Consider the following 6,739-nt stretch of genomic DNA (forward strand, 5'->3'; position numbering starts at 1 on the left):
ATATAAATTATATACAAAACACAAATAGAATAATGTAAAATCGTATCAAAATAAATACACAGAATATTAATAAAATAATATAAATTTGTATGAAAATAAAGATGCAAAATACCCATAAAATAACGAATTTTTTATAAAAATATATATACCAAAAAAAACATAAATTTTTATTACTTTGTATTTTGTATTACAATAAATATTCAAAATGCACATACAATAAGGTAAATTTGTATTGAAATAGATATACAAAATACATATAAAACAATGTAAATTTGTTTCAAAATATATACGAATACCTACTCCTGTCCCTCGCACGCCACCCACGCCACCGCCTCCTCCTGTCTCTCACATGCCACCTAAGCCACCGCCTCCTCTCTTCCCTCGCACGCCACCCACGCCACCGCCTCCTCCTGTCCCTCGCACGCCACCCACGCCACCGCCTCCTCCTGTCCCTCGCACGCCACCCACGCCACCGCCTCCTCCCTTCACTCGCACGCCACCCACGCCACCGCCTCCTCCTGTCCCTCGCACGCCACCCACGTTACCGCCTCCTCCTGTCTCTCGCATGCCACCTAAGCCACCGCCTCTTCCTGGCCATCGAACGCCATGCACGCCACCGAATCCTCCTGTCCCTCGCACGCCATCCACGCCACCGCCTCCTCCTGTCCCTCGAATGTCACCCACGCCACCGCCTCCTCCTGTTGGTATGCGGGTGAATTGTTCTCACCTCAGGGAACTAGACGTCCCTGCCCTGCATAGTCTCAGGTCACCCTTGGACAAGGTGTAATACCTGATCTGTCTCCCGTGCCAGGGTCACGGTGAAGCCTCTGGGCAGCAGCAGTGGTGGATTGGACTGCAGGCAGAGGATCTCTTTATGAGACAATGGCTGGAGTTCCAGGGTCCTAGTCAGCTGGACCGTGCCTAATTATTTAGGCCTGCGGTGTAGAGGAGTGTGGCGACCTCTACACTAATAAAAGCCTCCCTGGGAACCAGTTGTCGATGTGAGCTCCCCGTCCCTCCCCTCTATCGACGGTACTCCCATCTCTATTCTGCATAACAGCTGGTTCTTGTTTTTTTCTCCTGAAAGAGATATCTTCCGTGGGCCATTTGAGGTTGTACCTCCCGGCTTCTAGGTGGAGTTTCTGAGGGTTTATCTTATACTCAAGGAATATTTCAGTCTTTTGGTCTCTCAGGAAGGGCGTCTGATACTCTCTAGAGTTGGTGGAGAACACCTGGTGACAGGTGCCACTGGCCAGGCCTCGAAAGGGTCGCAGAGTTGGGTTAGACGTTTCGGAAAGTGGGAACGAATTGCTGGTTCCTCTCCTCCTTGCCAGCTCTGCTCTGTGTGACTACGCCGGCCCCGTGCTATGGGACAAAACTTCGAGGACAATAGCTGAAAAGCGCCGGGTTGTGAAAGTCTCTCTCGTGACCGAGGCTCAGGACAAGCGATTGGTCTTTGAGGCGTTTTCAAGACCCTGTGGGAGCGAACTCCCAGTGTTGGAGGCATCTAACACAGCAGTATCTAATTTCCATGCACAATTTTATACAATTCAATTTATGGTCACAATTTAAAGTATTTCGAAAGCGCTTTTAATATTTGCCCAAACTGTTAACTCGCTTAAAATTCTAACAATGCCTTCGAACCTTAAGTGTGACGTCTGTCCCGGACGTTTTGCAGCTCAGTTCTTCCAGCTGAGTAAAACTTGCCGCCTCTGCGTTCAAAGATTACATCTACAGAAGGCTGTGACTGAGTGGAAAGTCAAGCACAATGATCTTGAAAAGAAATTTGTAGCCCTTCAGGAATTTGTTTTAACAAATGTGGCAGTGACTCCACTATCGATGGTGGAGGCCCTCCACTGAGACTGTGCCCTCTCCAGACGACCCTCCTGCTTCACGGGAGGACGTGTTACCTGCCTCACAGGTTGACTCCCAGCCTGCCTCACAGGATAACCCCAGCCTGCTTCACAGGCTAACCCCAGCCTGCCTCACAGGCTAACCCCAGCCTGCCTCACAGGCTAACCCCCGGCCTGCCTCACAGAACAACCGCCAGCCTGCCTCACAGGCTGACCCCCAGCCTGCCTCACAGGCTAACCCCCAGCCTGCTTCTCAGGCTAACTCCCAGCCTGCCTCACAGGACAACTTCCAGCCTGCCCCACTTAACGCTTCTCTTCCTGCTTCACAGGATGTCGGGTTCCAACCTGTAAGGAATGGACCCAAACCGAAGCAGGCAACCAAGGATTTACTGACCCCCACTACCTTCAATAGGTTCCAGGTGCTGGCAGACACCATGGAGGATGAGTTCGAGACTCGCCTAGTTGGGGACTCCATGGTGCGTGGCCAGCTGGTTGAGTTCTGTGGTCGTTCATCAAACGGCCGCAGAAAACGTTACTGCTATCCAGGTGCCAGACTGGACGACATCACCGCAGCGTGCGATGATGTCACGAGAAATGCCGACCGAAACACCCTCTTTGTCATTCACGCGGGGACAAATGACGTAAAGACAACCCTTTCTGAGGAACTGCTTGAGAAATACCGCCGCATGATCAAGCAGTATAAACGTAAAACGGATGCCAGTAACATCATAATCTCAGGAATCCTCCCGAGGGTCGGTGCCGAATCTAGCTTTTACAGTAAGGCCTTCAGCACAAACAACAGACTTCAGTCCCTTTGCTCACAAGAAAACGTCCAGTTCGCTAACTTGTGGAACAATTTTTACTACGATTCGGACTTGTTCCTTCCTGGTGGCATTCACTTAAACCCTGTTGGAGCAGCCCGTTTCGGGAGGCTGCTCTGTGACCAAGTGGCTCTTCGAAAGCCAAAAACGCGGAGGCGAGAACACCAGCAGCTCCACCGTAAGGGTGCACTCAACCCGAAAAACTCCCGACTCGAATCACATTAAAGCTTGCTATGTAAACGCTCGTAGCCTACGTAACAAATTTGAAGACTTAGAAGTCCTCGCAGCTACAAATCATTATCACATCATCGGAGTCACAGAATCTTGGATAGACACTTCAAATAGAGATTTCATTGCGGAATATAGATTACCGGGTTATACCATTTTTAGTCATGAAAGAGAGAACAGACAGTGTGGAGGCGTTATCTTTATATCCACAACTCTCTCCATCCAGTATCCGTGAAAACAGAAATTATAACCAATGTAGACACGGTCTTCATTGAAATTAAAAATAAATCTCGTAAAATAGTAATTGGACTTATCTACAGACCGCCAAGGCAGACTCTTGATATCGACCACGCATTAAGTGAATTATTATTAGAAACAAGTAGCAGTTGCGAGGCAGTAATTGTTGGGGACTTTAACTTGCCAGTGAAAAGATGGGGTGAACCGTTGAACTGTCATACAGGGCTCGACCTGTACACAAATTTACTAGAAAGTGATTTACATCAACACGTTCAAGAACCGACTCGGGAAAATAATATACTTGACCTTATCTTTTCAACGACAGCTGATCTAGTTAACGAAGTAAATGTTGGTCCAGTTTTTAGTTCTAGCGATCACCGAACAATCACATTCAGGATCAATATGAAAGAAAGTAAAGTAACTCCTAGTAAAGAAAAGGTGCCTGATTATCAGAGAGCGAATTTCGTAAGACTCCGATCAATTCTAAATAATTCTGACTGGACTGAAATCACGGCGGAAACAGATATTGATAAATCTTGGGGGGCCTTCACCACAATATTGAACAATGCCATAAGCATATGCGTACCCTATCGTAACAGACGTTCAGCTTCTAAGAAGAAACCCAAATGGTGGAATAACGAAATTCAAAATAGCCTATCTCTAAAAAAACGCGTATACAGTAGGTACATATCATCTCAGAGCGAGGCTGACAAACTAGAGTTGGACAGAATTCGCCGCGAAACCAAGAAATTAATAAAACGAAGCAAGAAAAATCTTGAAGAATATATAGCGGAAACAAGTAAATCTAATCCTAAAGAATTTTTCAGCTATGTAAATAATCAACCGTCACTCACTTGTGGTATCGGACCGCTTGCTAATGAAAATGGTAACCACACGAACGATGAAAATGAAATGGCTACAATCCTAAATAACTTTTTCGCATCCGTATTTACCGACGAAGATTGTTTATCACCTCAACCGCCGGAGGTTAGAAGGACCGAAAAGATGTTAAGTGGCGTGCTCATCGTAGAAACTGACTATTTACGCACAATTGAAAAGATTAAAGTAAGCAAAGCTCCTGGTCCAGACAAAATTACCCCTAGGGTCTTAAAAGAAATCAAACATCAAATTTGTAAACCGCTCTCCATCATATTCAATAAATCTTTAACAGCTGGAAAAGTTCCGTCGGATTGGAAACTTGCAAATGTCACACCAATTTTCAAAAAAGGGGACAAGTCTCATCCAGGAAACTATCGACCAATTAGCCTGACATCTATTGTTTGTAAGTTAATGGAGACTATCATTCGCGACAATATGGTGAAATTCTTCGAAGAAAATAATATAATAAATAATTCGCAACATGGCTTCCGTAGTAAACGTTCGTGTTTGACTAACTTACTTGAAATTTTTCACTATATTTTTGAGGTGTTCGATGAAGGCAGATCAGTAGATATCATATATCTGGATTTTCAAAAGGCATTTGATAAGGTCCCCCAGCAACGATTGCTCAGCAAACTACTGGCGCACGGTATCTCGGGTAGCATTCACAATTGGCTTGCGGACTGGCTCTCTGAGCGGAAACAGAGAGTAGTTCTAAACGGTGTTACATCTAACTGGCTCGATGTCAAAAGCGGCGTACCTCAAGGATCAGTGCTTGGCCCCATGCTCTTCTTAATTTATGTTAATGATATCGATGATGGGCTCATTTGCAAAGTATCAAAATTTGCTGATGACACAAAAATTGCTAGTAAAGTAACTGCGATACTCGACGAAGAAGCTTTACAATCAGATATAGATCGACTTGCACGTTGGGCCAATCAATGGCAAATGAAATTTAACGTTGAGAAGTGTAAAGTGTTGCACATCGGAAAAAATAACAATCGCGTTCGGTACGTAATAAATGGCCAACAACTTTCTGCAGTATGTAAAGAAAAGGATCTTGGAATCACTATATCAAGCGATTTAAAGCCCGGTCAGCATTGTTCAGAGGTAGTTAAAACTGCAAACAAATTGGTTGGCTTCATCGGACGAGTCTTTAATAATAAATCGGAAAAAGTAATATTAAAACTGTACAATTCGTTGGTTCGACCCCGTCTAGAGTACTGTGTACAGTTTTGGTCTCCCTACTACAGAAAAGACATAGAAAAGTTGGAACAGGTCCAACGAAGAGTAACAAAGATGATTCCTAGGTTGAGAAATTTGTCATATGAACAAAGGCTTAAAGAAGTAAATTTATTCAGCCTATCAAAACGAAGAATGCGAGGCGATCTAATAGAAGTGTTTAAAATGTTCAAAGGATTCAGTGATATTAATGCGGAAGATTACTTTACAATTGATCGATCAAATAGAACAAGAAGAAATCACAATTTGAAGATAAGTGGTAAAAGATTCTCGTCGCACGAAGCTAAACACTTCTTCTTCAATCGAGTTGTTAATGTTTGGAACTCTCTACCTTGTGATGTCGTTGATAGTACAACAGTTACGGCCTTCAAGAATAGATTAGACAAGTGTTTTGAATCCAACCAGCAACTAAGATATTACTCATTGTCGTAATAACGTTAAGTTCTTTCGAATACTGGTGTCCTTGTCCGCTTTTATTGCCCGGTTAGTGGTAGCAGTAATGGTAGTTCTTTCCTCTTTCCTACATAAATTCCATGCAGTTTTTCCATGCTGCATGGTTCTTTTTCCTTTCCTGCCAGCTTTAGCTGGAGGGATGGGGGGGTGGGGAGGAGCCTTCGCCTTTGCTGTCCTTCATCTTCCACCTTTGATTAGATAGTTAGTGTAGCTTGTCACAAACAACCTCGAAAGGACCAGCAGGTCTGCTGTTGTTTGTTCTTCCTTTGTGTTCCTTTGTGTCCCTCGCACGCCACCCACGCCACCGCCTCCTCCCTTCACTCGCACGCCACCCACGTTACCGCCTCCTCCTGTCCCTCGCACGCCACCCACGTTACCGCCTCCTCCTGTCCCTCGCACGCCACCCACGTTACCGCCTCCTCCTGTCTCTCGCATGCCACCTAAGCCACCGCCTCTTCCTGGCCATCGAACGCCATGCACGCCACCGCCTCCTCCTGTCCCTCGCACGCCATCCACGCCACCGCCTCCTCCTGTCCCTCGAATGTCACCCACGCCACCACATCCTCCTGTCCCTCGCACGCCACCCCCGCCACCGCCTCCTCCTGTCCATCGCACGCCACCCATGCCACCGCCTCCTCCTCTCCCCCGCACGCCATCCCCGCCGCCGCCTCCTCGTGTCCTTCGCACGCCAACCTCTCCACCGCGTCCTCCTGTCCTTCGCACGCCAACCTCTCCACCGCCTCCTCCTGTCCCTCGAACGCCAACCTCGCCACCGCCTCCTCCTGTCCCTCGAATGTCACCCACGCCACCACATCCTCCTGTCCCCCACGCCACCCCCGCCACCGCCTCCTCCTGTCCATCGCACGCCACCCATGCCACCGCCTCCTCCTCTCCCCCGCACGCCATCCCCTGCCGCCTCCTCGTGTCCTTCGCACGCCAACCTCTCCACCGCGTCCTCCTGTCCTTCGCACGCCAACCTCTACACCGCCTCCTCCTGTCCCTCGAACGCCAACCTCGCCACCGCCT

This window comes from Eriocheir sinensis, unplaced genomic scaffold, assembly GCF_024679095.1.
Source record: "Eriocheir sinensis breed Jianghai 21 unplaced genomic scaffold, ASM2467909v1 Scaffold125, whole genome shotgun sequence".
Taxonomy (NCBI): domain Eukaryota; kingdom Metazoa; phylum Arthropoda; class Malacostraca; order Decapoda; family Varunidae; genus Eriocheir; species Eriocheir sinensis.